We start from the raw sequence: 20,370 nt of genomic DNA on the forward strand, positions 1-20,370 counted from the left end.
AGGAAATATGTACTAAAGGGCTCTGTAATTCAGCTGGATAAGTCACAAGACTGAACTTGAAACCAGAAAACTCAGAGCACAGGCATGTATCTTTAGCAGGGATGTTTAATAAGCACTGTAATAAACTACCAAGGAAAGTGATAAATTCCCCAGCTCCTGATTTATTCAGGTCAGGGCTGCAGCCCTACTTAGAAGCAGTGCTTAAACCAAACATGAGCTGCTGGGATGAGCAGAGAGGTGACCATGATTAAATGACCTCTCGTACAGACTTCGTGAGTGCAGGAAATAAAGTGATTCCCTTGCTGGCGTCATGCATTCCAATAGTAGATGGCAGCCTGAACCTGCTGTGAAAATCACCTCACAGAACAGGACCACAGAGCAAAGTGTGACATCATCCTTAGAAATAACTCCACACAGCACTGGCAAGTGTTATATAACTCCTCGCTGGATCACAAGACTACTGTAATTCTTCCGGGTCTAGGTCCTGTTGGAAGAGGTCCAGCTCCAGCTTTTATTTCTACCCTGACTTCAAACTCAGACATTCAAACTTCTATTAGCAAACAAAGTCATCTTTCATTTGTATAGAAAATAAAACTGCTAATTTTTACGATAAGTTACCTTTTATGAAATTAGCGCACAAACTTTTATAAAACAAGCATCCTTATAAAACCTCCTGTACCAGATGAACTAATCTGCTTGAGTTACTGGAGTGTCTATTTGCCTCCAGACAATCTTCCCTGTGAGCCTGCTAAGAAGAGTGACTGCATGGAAGTGAGCAAAAGGAGGTAGAATAGAGTTTACAATGGGAGGGGCAAGAAATCAAGATGATGAATGAATGCTTTGATAGCGTAGAACGTCGTCAAATTTCTGAAAGCTGAAACACGGGCAACAGGAAAAAAAAGAAATCCACCCTATAACCTTTGATTTTAAACTAACCCTGGGTATGTTGCTTGCAAGGTGTCTCTATTTCTGAGGCTTCAAGGACTGCAAGCCTTCTACTGACCTGATTGCATTTTGTGTGCTTCATAGTCTCCCCCAGTTACTCTGCTTCTCTGGTGCCCAGCTTTTCATCCCATCTACAAGGGGCTCCACACTTAATCAATATAAGTCCAAGTAGCTCTGTGAAGGCAGGTGACTGTAGGAAGAACTCTGACATCCCCTTATATTGTCATTAATTTAAAAAAATATATATATATATAAATTTACCTTTTTTGGTGGCCACTGACTGCTTTTTCAGCAGCAGAGAATCTGTTGCTCTCCAGTGATCCAATATCCAAACTCTGAGTGGGGCATCCCTCAGTGGCATTGAGTCAGCTGCATTTTCACAGTGCTTAGTGAAATGTGGTGGCATCTCCTGGTTCCTTCTTCTTTCCATACAGTGCTGAACATAATAGGATTATGGCCTTAAAAGCACAATCTCCAGCTTCTAAGTAACATGCAATATGCAATAATAGTTACTCTTGTATTATAACAGTCATGTGTGATAATACATGACTTGTTATTTTAGAGACAGGAACTTGAGTAAGGGTGATGAAGCAACCTAATTAACGCTTGGGAATTGCCATATGCAATCGTGTTACTTGGAGAACATTCAGCATGCTCTGAGAAGCATTGTCCAGGGTTACTGTCAGACACAAGCTTGTGACCAAAAGGAGCTGTTGTACTGATAACGCATGGCAAATCCTGTCTTCCTTACAAGAAAAAGGAATCACAGTTAGAACTAGTTAGAAATTGAAATATCTTAGCTAGATAAGGTGCTTTGCCACCCCTTCTATTTTATTTTTGGATCTTTCTGGCAAAACCACACCATTAATGGCCATGACTGAAGAAAAATATCCATTAGCTCAGTGCTACTGTGTGTTATGCACTTCATAGCCATTACTTTCAGAAATCACTTAGTTTAGGGCACTTCCTTGTGACTTTTCTCTCAAACACACCCTATTAACAATGCACTTTGTCTCCAACTGTATTGCAGCTGATGATAAACAGATGGATCTCGGTCACTGGATGAATATGAGAAAGCTGCTGGAGCATGGTATGGTTCATATTCCCACCCAGCTGCCTCAGGCTTCTGTCCTCTTGAAACCCTGCTGAATAGTGAAGGCTTCTAATTAGGGTGAGGGTCTCTTTCTGGTCATATATCACTTTCTTTGGCAGGGCTTCCATGGACTCGAAAGAGGGAAAATGCACAATGCTGTCAAAACAGTGTCTCCTTCAGAGTGACCTAAAAAAAAAATGGGGCCTGTGTGAAAGTTGGCTCTTTGGGGGAGGGTGGGGAAAGGAAAAGAGGAAAGAATGATGGTGAAAATCACTGGCATCTCCCCTAAAGGAGCTCCTGGCATGCTGATGGGTTTGAAATGATGCTGTGAGTCACTGAGGACACAACCCAGTATCACAGGCTGCAGCACAGCATGCACATGTGCAACTATTAAGTGATGATCTCTGGATGCTTGAATTGTGTTTTGGGTTCTTTAAAGATTTTAATTTTTTTTTTTTTAGGATAACTTGAAAGGGTTTGTTTTCATGTTAAAGCTCCCTTTTGTGGCAGTAAGGTCTAATGCTGCACATAGTGCCACTGTGGCTAGAAGATTTTATCTGTGTGAAGTTAAGTGGTCTCAGGTAATTTTAAGTGCATTGAAATCTCTAGGAAGTACACTTCCATGTGGCCAATGCCTTGAGAGGCTGGAATGGAGCCCTGACACTGCCTAGGTGTGCCAAAAGCACCCACCAGCCCCCTGGAAGTATGTTTTTGTCCCAGTTTTTAGAAAGCGATGGCCATAGCAAAGAAAGTGGGTATTGAGAGAACAGAAATGGGGGTCAGCGGCTGCACTTGGGGGATTCTTTGCCCACTTTCTGTCTGAAGGGCTAAGCCCACCTCACCGCAAAGGCGATGAGGGGGACGCAGAGGCGACACAGGGTTTTCCCCCTCACAGGGGTGCCCTCAGCCCTCTCGGGGCAGGGGTGTGGAGGTGCCCGCAGGCGCTGAAGGGCATGGAGGGCGATGGCGCCATTTCCATCTCAGTGGGCGATGCCTCAGGTGCCCCCTCACGGCGCCCGCCCGCCTCAGGGCCGTGAGGGGGGGACAGGAAATGGCGGCGGCGTTCCCGCCACTGAGCTCCCTCACGAGCCCGCACAGCCCGAGGCGCCCCAAGGCGAGCCTGGCGGTGCTGAAGCCGCTGTGAAAATGTCTGGAATTGGGCGTCTTCCAGCAGCCTTCTTCCCCGGGACCACACTGGGAGGCGTGGAAAGCCCGGTTGCAGCTTTGTCTCCTGTGCCATTTCGGTGTCATGGTGCCCAGCCGGCTGCAGGGCCGAGGTGATGTGCGCAACCTCCCCGGCTGTCCCTGTGGGGAGGAAGGCGCCCCAGACTTCACTCATATATTTCCAGATGTGCCAGAAGGCTTGGTCACTGTTTTTCGGCAGGTTAATAAGGTTTTATACCTGCGCCGAGACAGCCTCCCGTGGAAAGGGGAGAGGCCGCCCCAGGGCTGCTGGAGCTTTGCTTATTCTCACAAAAGTTGCCCCGCTGGATTGCTTCCGCTCCCTGCCGAGCTGATAACCCGCACCTCCCCGACAGCAAACAAACCCTGCCGTTCCCCAAAGGTTGGGACACATCCTGCGATCCCGCCTGGAACGGGGTCAGTCGACTGCCAGCAAGTGACCCACTTTTCCAGCTGCTGCCAAGTGCGCTCAGCCCTGAGGCAGCCCCGGGGCTTCGAGCTGTGTCCCTGTCCCAAAAAGTGGTGATGCGTGAAGAGAAAGTAGGAGTTTTAGCAGGGGAATCTCGTGTCTCTGTCAATAATATTTGAAAACCAAAGGGAGCCTGAGATGGGTGTTAAAAAGTCACAGTAAAACAAAAATCTAGTTCTGGAATGAATGTTTGCTTCCACAGTACTTTTTCCTCGCTGTAGGGGCCATCACAATTTAGGTAAATCTAATTTTAGAGGGACATTTTTAAAATAGCCAGGACTGATCCTACTGGAGGGAGGGAGTGAGCAGCTCTTTAAAATGAGCTTCTTGCAGTGTCTGTGAAAATCAGAGGTTTGCCCTGTTTTAACTCTACCTTATCTTGATTGTAGATTTATTGGAGGTTTGGATATTATATTTATTAAATATACTTGTGCATTAAGGACCTCCATGCCAACAAAATGTATTCTTGCTGCATACAAGAAGGAGGACCTGGTGTTTCCATGTATTTTTTCCCCTTTCTCTTCTGTATCTTATTGCTCACTCAGACAAACCCCAGGTGGTCACTTTTGCACTGATTTCACCACTGTCTTCTAAGCTGTTTTTGGAAAGCGACAGGAAAACCCTAAAATATATTTCTCACCTCGAGGGTGGTATGCTTCTATTATATGTGTTGGGACTGAATATTTTCAAACACCAGCTCAATAGAGCATTTATTTCTACTGAACCATGAGAAATAATCTTGAAGGCTTTCTTGGAGTATATTTTGTACATGAGTTCAAATGATTTTCAAATAGTTTTTTAAAAGAATGATGCTCATAATTTTTTAGGTGTCAGAAATATCTATTATATGATCTTTCCCCTTAGTTAATTGAAAGTATTCATATCTCTGGGTAAAATTGATGCTGATATCAATGTGTATAAATTTCATACACATCTCCCAATTTGTTGCTCTTAACTTGCATTACAATACTTTTACATTGTGCTCCTGTGTGTTACAGTAATCTCTCTCACCTTGGGAGTGAAAAAAAAATCACCTGCACATCTGTCCCCACTCTCGGAATAATAAAACCTTTATGCGCCAGTGAATTTTTCTCTCCAAGCACCGACACCAAACTCCTCAGATGGGGCTGCACAGGGAATTTAAAAGTAGGATGCCCTGTGGCAGTTAATCATAGCTAATGCAGAGCCCAGGAGGAAGAGGAAATGATTTTATGACTGTAAGTGGAAAAAGGACAAGTCAACAGGGCTGGGAAAGAGAAGCTGCCGTGTGCAGGGGAGCCTCAGGCTTTTGGCGTGGTTGCAGGAAGTGGGCTGAATGCATCATGAGGGGCGCCCACAGATGCACTCAGGGCTTTCAGAGATGTATTTAGGTCACTGACACTCTGAAAGCTTTATACTTTTTGAGCCCAGGGGCTGTGACAAAGGCCTGTAAACTCAGAGTGAAGGCTAGCATCCATCCGTGGCTGGCCTTATTGTATCCACAGGAATTTCAGATCAATGAAGGATGTTAGCAATTATGTGCTGAAACAACTAAGTACAATGGGATGAGGTAAGGAAAGCGATTCAGCCTTGAATTTGAATTTCTTTTGGTTTCGGTCAGTTTGTGCCAACACCCCTTGCAATGCACACTCTGTCTCTGGGGCTGTCCCATATTGTTCAGGACAGGAAATTTGAGAGACACAAGTTCAGCAGCAAGTGTCAAAGTTGCATGTATGGATGCGATGTTCTCCCTGATGTACGGGCCCGTTTCATTGCTGGACACGTGAGGTATTTTGTGAATGCGATGCTGATTTCTCTCTTTTGGCACAAAATATTTTATAGCAGGTATTGCTCTGGTTTTTAAGCCTGAGAAATGTTACTTGGCTTCCTGCAAAGCTCCAACCCCTGGTGGGCTGTGAAGAAAGTCCCATGTGCTGCCTCATGCTCTGCTTGTTCCCCGTGGTTCTTTCCGCTTGTGATTCCCAAAGGGCCAAACGCAGGGCTGTGTGCCTGACCCCCGTATCCAGGCCACTGGGCAGACTGAAGGAAGGAGGAGGAATTCCTTTGAAGTTGTGGAGCTGCTCCCCAGTAGCTGACTGGAGCCCAGTGGTGGGTGCAGTGTCCCATGGTGTTGTTGCTGCCTCCCTGAAAAGGATCTGATTCCTGCTGCTCCCTGCAGCGCAACTACACCAGTTCCACTACAGTGCAGCCTTCTTCCATTGCCGAGCCTGGCTCTGAGCAACCTCAGGATGACAGACACTCACAGAAAACCCCATTACAGACTTCCTTTCTTAAAAGCCAAAACACACGCTAGGAGAGCCTGGAGTCTGTGACTTCCAGTTAGGGCAGTTAATCAAAACGTTTGCCATGTATTGTGTGAGCTCCTTCACAGTTTGTGCATTTATCTTTTTAACATCTGCAGAACAGCATGGTTTGGATAGGTTTCTGTTACTACTCCAGCCTTCATTGGCTCTCAAAAATGAGTGAAGAGGAGCCAGACAACATAAAGGGCAGGCAATCAAAGCTTTTGACTCTTAGATCCTCGCAGATGGGCCTTCTGATGAAATGACTAACAACTGCTGCCAGATCAGCAAGTAGCAACCACAAGGCACCTGTATTTATTTAACTTTCATTTTGCCAGATAACTTGTCTTTATGCTCTTGCAGTTTTAACTATGGATTATAAGTCACGAGGCTTCCTTCTGATCTCCCTAGCACAAGTGTAGAATGAGTCACTTGAGATTGGTTGGTGATAAGAGTTCTTCTACTGTACAAGTGGCGTATGCAAAGGCAGGAGGTGCAGATGATGAGTCCAGTGTGGAGTTTGTTTGAAACATCTTTATTGCCGGCCTCCGGTGTGAAGTCTTCTTAGGGCACGTACTAGAGGGAGGAAAGGTTTTTAGCAGCACCTTTGGTTATTGTTAAGATAGATAAATAAAAACCAGTGATCTCATTTTTCTTTAACAAATGGCTCTGCATCTCATGAATTTGGCTGTGTGAAAAGATGCTGTCTGCAGCCAGGGCCCCCCAGCTCCTCCAGCCCGCCTGGGTGAAGCTCTGGGTGAGGGGCAGGCAGTTTCCCTGACCTTGCAGCTGCCTGCCAAAGCCGAGATATTGCCAGATGCCTTGGGCTACAAACCTTGCACCTCAGAGCACTCATTCCAGGAACGACTCGCAGGTGGTGTTGCCAGCAGCTCCACAGGAGCTTCGTGGCTCTGGCCCTTATGGAAGGAACAAAACCGCAGATGTGGCCGTGTCCCAGGATGACCTGGTGGCTCTGGCTCCAGTAGCTCCGCTGTCTTGCCACCTTTCGCAGGCACGGGATCCAATTGCTCCGTGGCCCCAGTGCCAATCCAGTCCCGCTGCCAGACGCCTCAGTGTAGCCTTGGTGCATGGAGTACATGGCTTGCTCATGGGCCATAGGGGGCTTCCTAATTCTTGGCTATCCTCCTGCAAGGCTATCCTTGAAGGCAAATGTTCCATGTTGAATATTGGCTTCTGTCAGGACAGGTTAGAACGTGCTTTGTGTCTCTGATTGCTGCTAGTTTTGGGTGCTGTGAAGGGGCCCCCAGTGGGTGCTTGGCTGTTCCTGGAAAGCAGTCAGCTCCCCTGTTCCTGGAGTCAGATATCTGAACAATGGCAAGTGCCAAATCTCTAATTCCTTCTGTATCAATCAGTGGTTTTATAGCCAATGCTTTACCTGTGTGCTGTTGGCTTTTGTTCACCAAAAAACATCCTGCCCATATGTGTTGGCCTAGGATAAAGTTGGACTTGTCAACATAGGATAAAGTCACAAAGTGAACCTGCTCAAGTGTTAGAAGCAATATTGCAGCAGTACCATCAGACTTGGCCCATGGTTTTTAGCAATCCTTGCAGCTGTGCCTGTACTTCAGGTTTTAGGGATATGCTTTGGTGTCTAAATGAGCATATGTATTCTCTGTCTGATAGTGGAAACTAGTTAGAACACAGAGTTCTGCCAAATTTGATCTTACATTTTTTTTTAATGTCTACAGCAAGATCTGATAGTTTTAAAAGGCTTTCATGTGACTCTTGCTGGAATGGTTTTCTTCAGTCACTTCTGTCTATGCTCTCTTCTGAGTCCAAATATGATGAGGAGGCCACGTAGCTGATTTAAGTACTTCAAGCTAGCGAAATTAGACCAAATTGATTGAGGGCATGTGTGGCAAGCACAGCACTTGAAAACCAACCAGCTGTTTCCTCCTGAGAAGTGTTCTTACTGAGGGACTTGAAATTGCGATTGATCCCAAGTTTTCAGTATCAGGATTATTTAAATATCAAGCTCTGCCTCACTGCTGTCTTTAGGCTATAGGGTATGATCTGTCTTCACGTTAAGTAAAACTTTCTTTTTTGAGGAATTTTGCAAGGAAAGGGAAATTGAGGGGAGCCAGCAGATGCTGTGGCCTATGGTTTATCGCCCAAACAAGAATGGCCTCATCTGTCCCCAGTTCCCCAGCTGATGCGTTTGCTTTACTGGGGCTTCTTTTCCTGGAGTCATCTCCTGCAGGGATTAGCTTGGGTCTGAATTTATGCAAATATGGGAGCACTGAAGTGTCTTGCATTGTCCAGAATCATAGTCAAGGAATGAAAATGCTGGTTTTGCTCATAGCTTAGAACTAAGCTTAAATGTGAATTTCCTGGACTTTGTGAATTTTAAAAATTAGATTTACTTTTGCATTAGCATCACATCTAAACACCAAATTTCCTTTTTTGTTCTTAAGATAAGGGAAAAAAATCAGGAGCAGGATTTTATTCACCAAGAAAATGTGGTGAGGCCAATTTTTGATAGGTTTTGCTAAAACAAGCAAGCAAATACTGGCCACACTCATTATTTGTAAATTGATGAACAGCTTCAGCCAGGAAGTGAAAGCTGTGTTTATGGTGAGCTAGGATGGAACGAGGCATCACTCATGTCCTTTGTGGTGCTTCAGTTGGTGATACTGGTGAGGAGTCATGTGGAGTGCACAAATCCAAGCCTTTGCATGGTTCTGGACAGGCTTTTGAGCGTGGTAGGGGCGGGGCTGCCATTGGGAGGGTAAGGCTGCTGTAGGAACTGTTTTTCAGTCGTGGCTTACACGGGATTTACCAATGTTCTGTGAAGAGCTGGTTTGTCCAGCTTTACAGATAAAACTTGTGATTTGCTTGTGGCAAAAAAATGCACAAGAGAGGTTGACAAAACCTTTATTTTTTTTCTGTGCAGTTCCTGTACCTGTCAAAAGGATTTTATGAGATAGAGAGCGAGGTGGGTACGTGGTTTCCTGCACTGTGCCTGAAAGGAGACAGATTTGTTAAGACGATTTTGACAGTGCATTTGTCGCTGTAAGGGAACATTTGGGAAATCCTGTTTGGTGTGTTTGAGTGTGGCAATCACCCTGGTGCTCTTCCTCGTGGCAAGCTGCAGTAACTCTGCCTGGGACCAGAGCACGCATTGCCCCATTCATAATAAAGGTGTCGAAACCCTTCGTGCAGCAGCGTCTCTAACGTGGTACTGGGGTGGATCTGCTGAGTCAGCAGCGGGGCTGGTTCACACACCGTGCCTGGAGTTACGGCAGCGCTCCCCTTATCTGCTGGTGGGCAGGGAAAGGGCACAGGAGCGGCAGAGCTGGGAATGAACAACGCCAGTATAAGGAACAGGATTCCCATTTATCTTCAGAGTAACCTGAACTTTGGTGCCCTGCCCTTGTTGCTGGTTACCTGACAGCATTCCCTTCGCTTTGCCATTAGCTAATTGTCCCTCGGACTGCCTGTTAACGAGGTAATTTGCCGCATCTGCTTCCACTTTCCATGTCACGGACAGTTGCTGGTTTTGCAAAATGTTTTGTGTTTGTCAAGCTGCTCTGCCTGCCTGGAAATGTTTTGCCTGCTCAAATTTTTTCGGCTCATACCTCAAGGACTTGTTACTAGGTAACAGAGTTTCATTTGCCAATTGCCCACTATTTCCTTCTCACCGTATTACAGGCCTGATTATTAACATTTAGTTCAGAGAAATTGCTGTCATTATGTGAAGTAACTTCCTTTAGAGGTTACTCATTAACCTTAGGTATTTTACTGTGCGATTATAATTGCCAAATGCCATAGGCATGGAAAACCTTTGAACTCCTCAAGGTATTAGTGTATGGGAGAAATGGTATCAGCTGTGATTTTTATACATTCTCCATCCCCTCCCCCCCCTCCAGTTATTTTTCCTTTTGACTGTATTCTCCTTCCATTCCTCTTGGCATGTTGCATAGCATACAGGGCCTGCTCAGCTGCTGGAGAAGAGAATGTTTCCTTCTGGAAAGGAATAAACCTCTCCTATTCCCCTTCAGATCTGAGATTAGCCCTAGCCAGCTCAGGGGCCCATCATCTGCTTTCCAGTGCCACTAAGAACAGAATTTCATCCCTTGCCCTTGCATGAAAAGTGAAATAATTGGAAAGTCGTGTGGCATGCTCCATACTGTTAACATGTAGTTTTCCAGAATTTAGGATGGCTCTTCCATGTTTGTTTTGGGGAGACTTTCAGCTCTACTGCCCTAGATTGTGTTCAAGGAATGGAGATTTTCAGACAAAAACACCATTCCCCTTTTAAAAAAAAAATATTTTCTATACAGACACAATCAGCTGCATACTAAAGTGTTTGCTGCAGGGCAACATGTGTTTCTGGAAAAATCTTACTATATATATTTGTCTTTCTCCCCTAACCCATTTCTCCTTAGAAGTCCGTTGACATTCCTAGTAACTTGATGCCTCTGACAGGACAGAGCAATGCTGCTCTAGCTGTAGTGTAGGCCTGTGTTGTCATATGACTTCAGTGAGGAAATATATATCATATCCAGGAAATTAGGGAACAAGTGAGATACATACCCAGTGTTTAAACAGAACTAAAAAAACCAAAAAAAAATTTACCCATGCAATAGGAATGTTTTTACATGGAGACCTATTTTGGTGGTAGGAACCAAAATGTTGTGGTGGACAGGGAACATTAATCTGGTAAATCTTCTAAAATATAACATTAGAAAAAACTAGTGCTATAAATTAAAAAAGGGGAAAGCTCCAGTGGGATTAACAAATGAGTCCTCCCAAGTCTGAGCTTGGCAGCAGGGGGAATAAAACAAGATCATGACAGAGCAACTTCCATCAAGCCCTCGATTTAATATTTAATATTTAATATTTAATTGATTTAATAAATGATTAACAGATCTGTCCTGTTAATCTCAGCACGAACTTTTGGGGTTTTTTGAAGGGGAAAAAGTGAGGAAAACCTCTCCAAACCAGTATGTCCTTGCATGATGCACGCAGTATAATCTCCACGATGAAAGTGCTAAATCAGTACCACGTTATTATTAATAACGAAAAATGTCCAGTGACATAATTTTGGATAGTGCCCTAACCTTCAGCTTTTTGTGGTAATTTGTTTCTTCTTTCATTCTCTAGAACAATTCTTGCTCCTGATTTCAGTGGGTTTTCTCCTTTGACAATGTGTCAGCTGCGACTTCTCAACTGCTGTGTGTTGCAATGAGCTAAGCAGTGGAATTTGTGGTGACATCTCATGTAACTCTCTGGGATAAATTTAGCGATTCATGAAGTCCAAGCAGTGCAGAAGGTGGGTAACACTTTAAAAGTTATTTTAGTAAAACTGTGCTTCACTGATTTCCTGTCTGTTCCTTCTACTTTATCTGCTCACCTGCAGCTCCAGGTCTGATTAGTGGATCCATCATTCCACACTGTAGGAACAGCTCAGTGCTCAGTTTTTGCTTTCTGTTTATTGCCAATAAATCCACATCATTTAACAGAGACCACTAGTATGGTTTAAAACCAAGCACACCTCAGACTGGCATTAACTACTTAGAGCCCTTCTGCAGAATACAGCATGAAACTCAATTTGCTGGTGTGGAATGTGAAAATCACTAGCAAAACGTCATGCATGAGAAAGCATTTGGGGAAATTAAAAGCCTACTGCATGTCATAATGGCATACTGTATCAAAGATTCTGGATTACAGTTACAAAATCTTGCTCCACTGAAGCAAGTGGATGCAGAAAGCTGGGAAAACGTAGCTAACACCTGAGACAAGGCATGTTCCTGCCAGCTGTGGCACGTCTCTTGCATTCATGAAGACCAGCAAATGCCTCAGCATATTTATTTATTTATCTTTCTGTCTGTTTATGTATGAAATGTCTAAATGTGTCTGTTCTCTATTGTACAAACATTACAAAATATTTACCTTTATTTTGATACATGACATTGTTTCTTGGAGCAGGTGTCATGGAATAATAACATTAAGTTATTAGATGTGGTATCTAATATTTTTTTTTCTTACAGAAGCACCTGTGGTAGTTCAAGTGTTACATTTTTTCCACATGTTGAGTTTGCAAGTGCAGAAGAAAGAGATGTATTTTTAGACCAAAATTAGACTATGTGGTAATACACAGTAAAGTACTTTCTCCTACAGAAGTTGTGGCAAATTTTAAGTTAAACAATGATTATTATGTTTCCATAGAATACAGTGCAATGGGATAAATCTCTCTTAGCAACCTCCATTGTAACTCTACTTAGTGGGGGGAAAAAGCCAACAAGGTAACAAGAAAGTGGCCTAGAGTACAGCATGAACAGAACTGTCCTTAGGACATACAGTAACAGGCTGAAGCTGTCATAAACACTCTTTATTTCCCTTGGGTCTGGACATGTACCTTTGCAAGTTTCAGTGGAATCAGGATTTATTGATCTGGAATCTCTAAGAAACACCTGTGAGGTTCACTGTATTAGAAATGCCTATCAAGCTTATAAAATCAACAGAATGTTATTGATTTGCCACCAGGAAGGTTATATTTAAACTTACTGAGAAAATAAAAAATATTTTCAAGATGCCTGGTAAGGCATTCTGCTTCTCTCTTTTTTTTTTTTTTTTTAAAGTCATTCCTCTTGACTGGTCCTGATGCAGTCAGGTTTTATTCCTTTCATCAGGAAGGGAAAGATTGAACCTGTGCTTGATGGTTTATTGGTAACTAGACAATCTCTAAAAGAGCAAGATTGGTTGGGATTTTTCTGGCGGGAGAGGGGGTTGTTTGTTTTTTTCTTCCCTGGAGTGGAGAGAATAAGAAATTTTGGTCTCTTAAAAACGAAGGAAAAGGCAGGAAACTGATTTAGTCCTTGTGATTTCAATAATGTTTGACTCGCTGCATTCTGAGGACAGGATTTGATTTTTCTATTTGCTTTCCCCCCCTTTGAATGCAAGGCTGGGATCTGTTGTTTCTGATTAAATGTGTGCTGAGCCTTGTGGCGTTAGAAAATTGCACTCCCTGCACCTCCATTCCTCGTGCTCTCTGTTGCCCAATGTGGAAGTTGTGGCTCTATGGGGATTTACTGTTTCCTCTTAGGATCACCTGTGCTGTGGCTTAAATAAAAGTTTGTTTCTTCAGCTGTCTGACTTCGGAGTTTATCTGACTCAGGCTGACCCCTCAGTTTTATAATGAGCTAGTTTATTTGCTTGTGCAAATTGGGTTTTCTTAGACAGAAATATAACAGACTGTAAAGAGGCCAATCTTTTGATCATTTTGCCTCCGGAAGGGGGAAGGCTACAATGCCTTTCTGCACTCACTGGGCACTCCCTGGGTTGTTAATAACATTAAGTTACTGTTCCTGAACACTCTGTGGTTGGATTTTTTTTTTTTTTTTTTAACTGTGTTATAAAAGTCTGGTATGTAGAAAAATGTTGTTTCTTCTGTCTATGCTAGAAATATTGATGGGTTTTAGAATCTAATTGCTTCTGTATTTGCAGGAAATACAGAGCCTTTGCTTAGCAACCAGTCTGACTGTTTCCAATTCTTCTTTAAATATATCTTTGTGCTGCACCTATAGCCGTGCACACAGGGAAGCACGAGGCAGAATGCTGGAAGAAAAGGAGGAGTAAACACTTGGTGAAAATGGTGCCAGTTTTTCCTCGATGGGCCTCGAGCCTCTAATGCAGCCCAACAAAGCTGGGAGTGATGTGTCAAAATATCTTTTAATAAACAACGGAGGCACTAGGAAATAATACTGGTCAGGGCTTGTTTTTCTGGCTCAGGGCCTCATTCCAACCTGTTGCAACCAGCTATTGAACGTCTATGGGGACACCCCCACACAAGAGGCCCCATGGAGGAAAGGAACTTTTACATTTCTGTTTGACTGGGATCCTTGCCAGTGGCTAAGTTCAAAGTGCAGTTTCCAGTAATTTGCTGTTACTACTTCGTGTGTTTGATAGGCCAGGACAGAAGCATGCAACCCGAAGTAATATTTCCTGATTTCTGACATTTCTCAAGATATGAATGGAGGCTGCTGAGGCACTAAAACTTGGAAGGGTTTTCCTGACTCCAACACCTTCGATGCTTTCCTTTTCTCCTCTTGCGCAGCCCCTTTCCCTCCCCCCATCTCCTCCCTTAGCTCACATTCCCTGCTGTTGTCAGTTCCGTATTTGGATGACATTCATATTGATTGTTTCCCTATGCAAACACTGTGTGGCTGGTCTGATGCAACCAGAAGAATCCTATTGATTTACTGAGTGTGAGGGTTATTTAGATTGATATCCTTCTGGAGTACTGATAACGCTTTCATCTCCCCTCAGAATTATGGTTAACCTTTCCATTTTGGGGGAAGGGCATGTAAATGAATTTCCTTTGCCCTGTTAACTGTGGTAAGAGGGAGGTAAGCACAGGGAGAAGCCAGTGGAATAACTACTGTTCTCTCCAACATAAGCAGTTGTAGGCCATGTGTATGCCATTGTGGTTATGGGAGAAGTATCCTTTGTAATTAAGATTATATAAGCATTCCTATTGTAATCCTTTGTTTCCAGCTCTCCAAAACTTGCCTCTTTTGGGCTGATGTTTTCCTGGCTTGTTCTTTGCCATGTCACAACTTAATTATTTATTTTCCAAGCAGGGATGCAAATGTTGGAGAGAGCTGAGGCAATGGACCTCTCTTGCCCATTTGAAAAAAGCTCTTGACTTTTTTGAAAATTAGATCCAGAGTCCAAATGAGCTTTAGGTAGAAAGGACGTGACTGTTGATGAGCTTTTGGGGAATGCTATTTTAATTACTGAATAATCTAGATTTGTGCAAAAGGTAATGCAAATGGGCTGTGTAAGGGCAGAGATCAGGTTGGGAGGGCAGACTTCAATGCTTAAAATCCTAATTCTCTTTTTTTTACAGGTTAAGTGTGCAGACTTCCTAAGTCTGCAGGGGCGTGGGGGTCCTAGCACAGCTACCCACAAAAGCAGAGTAGTAGGAAATTTAAAGGTGCAGATTTCAGTTCTAACTGCACCCCTGCAGCAAAGTCAGTGCTCACAGGAACAAAAGCTGAGTGTTGAAGCTGTGTGTGCTGGCTTTGCACTGGAGCTTCATTTTTCAGCAGAAACTGTCGTCTCAATTCTGTTTTAAAAACCAAATAAAATTCCTTTGGCTAGTATGTAGTTTGAGTTTTCAAATAAATAAGCAAGCAAATACCTTTTCTTCCAGAGAGCACTGACAGGTGTTCACACAATCCAAGCACTCATGAGGTTTTAATCATTAAACTAAACAGTTCCTTGAAAGCAGAGGAATTTGGATTTAATCCTGATCTTTATACTTGTGCTGATCACATCACTCCGGTGTGTCCGCTGCAGTGACATCCATGGGACAGCCTAAGCAGCAAGTAGAAAGAAACAGTGAGAACATATTTTTGAGCTGAACATTTCAAGCACTGTAATTGGAACTGCATTATTTGTGATTAGTGCCTTTTTTTCCGATGTTTAGTCCAAAATCCTCTGGGGGGGGAAGTGGGAGAAAGCACAGAGTAGCAAATAATCACAAGATGCTCTGTGGTGGGAGTTGATTTGCCCATGAGCGCCGTGCGTCGCTGGTACCAGGGCGTGTGTCATGTGGCCGGCAGCTGTGTTCCCTTGCCGGATGCCCAGCCCCTCTCCATAACCAGCTGCAGGGCCTTGGCCTCCCTCTCTGTGGATTTTTAGCCAGGAGGATGTGAGTGGAGTGGAAGGGAGAAGGCTGCAACCTGGTCCATGTGTGTTTCTTTTTATTATTTATTTTAAAATTAGTTTTGTGCGAGAATAACTCACCGGCGTCTGGCTGCATAAGTTTGTTAAGCCCACAGTCTCCTGTGGGTGACAAAGCCTCTGGCTGTGTTACAAGCACTCTGAACTGATTGAAGAATGTCAGGTTGCATCATGAGACCAAACAGCAGGTAAAGAAACAGAGCATGCTGTGTTCAAATGAAATAACTCCTCATAAACCTGGAGGATTGCAGTGAACTTTGTTGCTAAGTGGTTCCTTGGCCAAGAGAAGCACCAGAGATGTTCCACTGAATAACTGTAAAGGGTTACTACACTGGAACTGCAGTCTAATTCTGTTGAGGAAGATGCAGGGCTCACTAGATCCCACAGGAAGTTTTCTATGTAGTCCCTTGTGTCTTCATTGTTGATATGTGAAACCAGAATAATATTCAAGAGGCTGTATTTGGTTTCCATTATATTTGCTCGAATGTGGATTGTATTGAGGGAATTAGGTTCATCCTTTGAGATTGTTCTGTGCAAAACAAGAAGTTGTGAAGGAAGGAACGTAGTCCGGTTGTTCACTGTAACAATAAACATGGAAAATGATTCAATGATCTGTGAAGCTCAGTGAAATTTATGAGAACACAGCAACTGTCACGCTAGATCAGATCAAAGATTATTATGACCAAGTATCCTGCCTCTGGCAGAGGCCGGTGAGAGCGGGATGCGGAAAGGGCCTCAGAAAAGAGATATATATTTGAAATTATCTTTCCCTGCTCTATCTTTTCAGCTTCTAACAAAGAGTTGTGTAGCTGCTTCCTAGACTGACATGTGCTTGATACCTTCTCCTGGGTGTATTCATGGTTCATTCCTTTGATCTCCATTTGAACCTGTGTGCTGCTTTACCTCCACCAGCTCCTGTGGGCACTGAGTTCCACACTGTAATTGTTTTATGAAGAAGCATTTCCTTTTGTTTTTAAATTGCTGCCAGTTTAAAACAGGCCTCCTGACTTCCTTTATTACATACAGTAAATAATTCCCTTTTTTTACCACATCATTCCATTCATTATTTTTCAGATGTTGATTCTGTCCTCTCTTAGCCAGCTGGCATGTCCTAATTTATTTAGCTTCTTCTTGTCTGGAATTTGTCCTTTACTTCTTACTTTCCACGGTGCCTTTCCCCTAATCTTTCCCAGTTCTTCCGTGTGCTCTGAGAGATGGTGAGGAGATGAATGCAGCACTGTAATCAAATGGCTCTAATGAGTAACCCTGTGAGGGTGCTTGGATGAGCAAAATGCCTGTGGACTTGAGCCAAAGGTTGCACTGATTAGCCTGGGAAGACCGGTGCTGTCAGGCTTTGTCTGTGCGGTGTCAGAACAAGATAAAGCTGTACGAGTGCTCCTTGTTACCTGCCTTAAGTTCATCATCTCCCTTCTGAAGTTACAGCTGTGATGCCAAAGCTTTGGATGAACCATGCTTCAGACTCCTGGACCTGAAAACAGTGGGTGCCAAAAGAAAAAGATTATACTAGCCATGGTGGGGTGATGAAAGTTTGTGACATGCTGGGGAATGAGGGGAGAAGTTCCTCACGTGTTCAGCAAAAGATTATTGCACCCCCCCAAACCCCGCAATCCATAAATGGGTATTTTTGGTTTTTTTTTCATGATCCCTTTGGGTTATTTGCATAATGTGGATTTTTGCCTAAGTGCTGCTATGCACTGCTCTTAGTGATTTTGTAGCAGAAGGTGGGGATCTATGTTTGAGACTCCTCTCAGATCTTGGCCTCACGGGGCACTGAAAACCCTGACGATTCAGTAACAGCCCTTTGCACAAGCCTTACAGTGCAGCAAAAATTGAAATGGTTCCTTTTGTGGTGAGGTTACAAGTCAATAACTTGAGCTCGGATTGTGTCCATATCCGGTGAGGAGTGAGGATTACATCTCCCCCCCCCTTCTCTTCACAGTCCTGCCTAACAAATCCAGACCCATTCCCCGCAGGGAGCCGAGCAGGCGAAAGGAAGGGAGTGTCGTCCCCTTGGGAGCTGTTACTGCATCCGCTCCCCCCAGGAAGGAGGAGGGAGGAATTCCGACAATTCCTTGCCAAGCTGTTCCAAGGGTAGAGCACTTACACCCCACCAGCTAATCAGGGCTGCTCCTTAAGGCTTTATTGTAGCATCTGGACTTCAGTAACTTTTTTTAAGCCTAGTTTTGTACTGAAGATTACTGTGAATTTAGATCCAAACCATTGCTTGAGTTGCACATCCAAAATAAGCATTGTTAACAAAAGCCAAGTGCCTTATGCATTTTATTCAGTGCTAAGAGCAGCTTGACTGCTAATATTTCATGTGCTGGAAGAAGTGGAGCTGCAGTGTTTCGAGCTAATCCTGGGGTTTTGAAGCAGATCCTGCATGGCAAGCTATAATGCCCATGGTTATGCTAGTAGTAATCAGTTTGAGGCCAGTGAGATGTGGGTGCAGAGAGATACAGGACAGAATCCTTGTAAGAAGGCAAATGTGCCCTTTGCCATGTTTGTTTAATATTGCACTATTAGTTTTTTGAAGTGCCTTTGTTATAATGTCTGCCCATGTTACCTTTTAAAATTTTTTCCAGGTCTGCTACTGTTAAAATAAATCATATGGCTAAGCAAGAATTTGTCCTGCCTCCTCCTAAGACATGTAGGCTTAATACTTTTGCTGCCTAAGTCACAATCATGGTTTAGCTAGAAAGGTTTAAACAAAACTCTGCTGTATTATATCCCAGCAGTTACTTGGGAGAAATATGTGGAGAAAGAGGGAGCAAGGTGAGAAGGGGAAAGAGGAGAACACTTACCTCTCTTCTCTTGCTGTGCAAGTCCAGTCTGAATGTCTGCACAGAGGGGCTTTGAGTTTTTCCCTTTGCAGGAACCCATGAGCACAACTGGGTAGAAGCAAGCAGGACTGAACTAGTCCGGATGGTGGATTGCTTTGTGTGCCCCTGTTGTGTTTCTCTCCAGCTCCGGCCAGGCATTCTGGCTTTACACAGCAGGTAGCTACACAAACAGATGAAAAGCTCGGCTTTCCTTGCATTGCTTTTGCCCTTTATGCTCTAGGCTTCGCAAGGAATGCTATTTTTTTGCGTGTTGAACCAAAGGATTCCTAAGTGAAGGAGCAGATTATTTGTTCTGCAGCTTGCATGTTGGTGAAAAATGCATAGTGCTGGGTGTAGCCCCTTCCAGAGCTGTAGAGTTCATGGGTGTAGCGACAGCTTCCACTTGCATGGGTGCCTTTTTGGCAAATACAGGGCTACAGAAAGAATTGAAACAACTCTCCTGGTGTGTTGGAAGACAAGGCCCAGATAAGTAGTGTTATTAGCCAGTTGGGAGGGTAATTAGTGACCAGGTGGAGAGCATCCATTCCAGGTGCCGGATCTGAGTATTGGAAGAGCACTGACCTTGGGCATGCTGACTTTTACAATAGAGCAATTAATAGGAACGGGATATGCAGATAAATGAAAGCTAACTTAGTGATATCTGTCTGTAATCCCTTTGTCACAACCCCCTTTATTATCTAACACACAAGGGTGTGGACATCAAAGTGTAAGTGCAAAAGGATTCTGAATTGTCTCTCTCATTTGTTCACCCTTCTAGGGAGAAAATGCTATTGATGAATGTATAGATCTGTAGAGCAGTAAGACCATAATTTGATCATGTGTATAATGTGATATATTGTTATTGCTTGAAAGGTGGAAAAATGGCTGTCAGGAAACTATTCTCAAAGCTTTTAATTGTAAATTAGGATTCTAGGTATAAGTTCTGTAGGGACTTGATTAGATTTGCTGTCTCCCCCCTTGGCACCCTGGGCTATGGATTAGTTCACTATCCCAAGCTGTCGCTAATAATGGAATGAATCTATTAGCTGCATGGTTCTGCTAAAATTATTTGCAGTAAAAGGATTGTTTAGAGTTACATTTGCATGGTAATGGACAGGCTTTGGCTGTTAAGGGTGGATGAACAGATCAGATTGCAGGGTTCTTACAGAATCAGAAACATGGGGTGGTGTTGGCTTATAGTTTGTTCTTTTGGAGATTGTTCTACTGTTCATAGTGAAGCACTAGGGAAGCTAGAGAGATAATATAGTAGTCTGGTGTCTAGGACACTGAGCTGTCTGGAGAGGGACACCAGCTCCTTGCTCCAGTGAACATTTGGAATATTAATTTCTCACCTCATCTTTCTTTTCTTGTCCTGCTGTATACACTTTTCTTCCCCTATCACCAGTCTTCTGGGATATGGAAACTGTAGGAAAACAGCTGTTGGCTATGCTGGGGATGCCTGCTTTCCCTACCTACTGCCAAGAAGTCTTTTTGAAAGATTTCTTGGGCTAGACCTTATCCTGTGATCACAGCCAGTGTGTTCTCTGGAGCAAGGGTTGCAAGTGCAGTAGGCAGAAGAAAAGTTAGCCTGAAAATCCCATCAAAATATAAAGAAGGAGCTGAGAAAGCAGTGTCCTAGGAATCAAATTCTGAATTTATCTGCTGATGAAAATCTAGAGCCCTGCAGGATTAGGATTAGCTAGGTCAGGGTGTGAAAGCAGATGGTGCTACCAGAGAGAGATGCCCAAATCCATCATTTGGATTTAACTTCGTAGGTTAACTCCTAGAAAGATGTAATGTGCTAACCACACAGTTAAGCTCAGAGCATCCCTTTCCTATTTC

General features: G+C 43.7%; 1 long non-coding RNA gene across 1 annotated transcript in view; it reads left to right on the plus strand.

Annotated features, from left to right (window-relative positions):
• The window catches only part of LOC138109367 (uncharacterized), a 39,321-nt gene that overhangs the window by 12,983 nt on the left and 5,968 nt on the right, over positions 1 to 20,370 (plus strand). The window contains exon 2 of the long non-coding RNA XR_011150433.1: positions 11,099 to 11,267. This is a non-coding gene — a long non-coding RNA (uncharacterized lncRNA). The remainder of the gene's footprint in view (positions 1 to 11,098; positions 11,268 to 20,370) is intronic.

Source organism: Aphelocoma coerulescens, chromosome 4, assembly GCF_041296385.1.
Source record: "Aphelocoma coerulescens isolate FSJ_1873_10779 chromosome 4, UR_Acoe_1.0, whole genome shotgun sequence".
Classification (NCBI taxonomy): domain Eukaryota; kingdom Metazoa; phylum Chordata; class Aves; order Passeriformes; family Corvidae; genus Aphelocoma; species Aphelocoma coerulescens.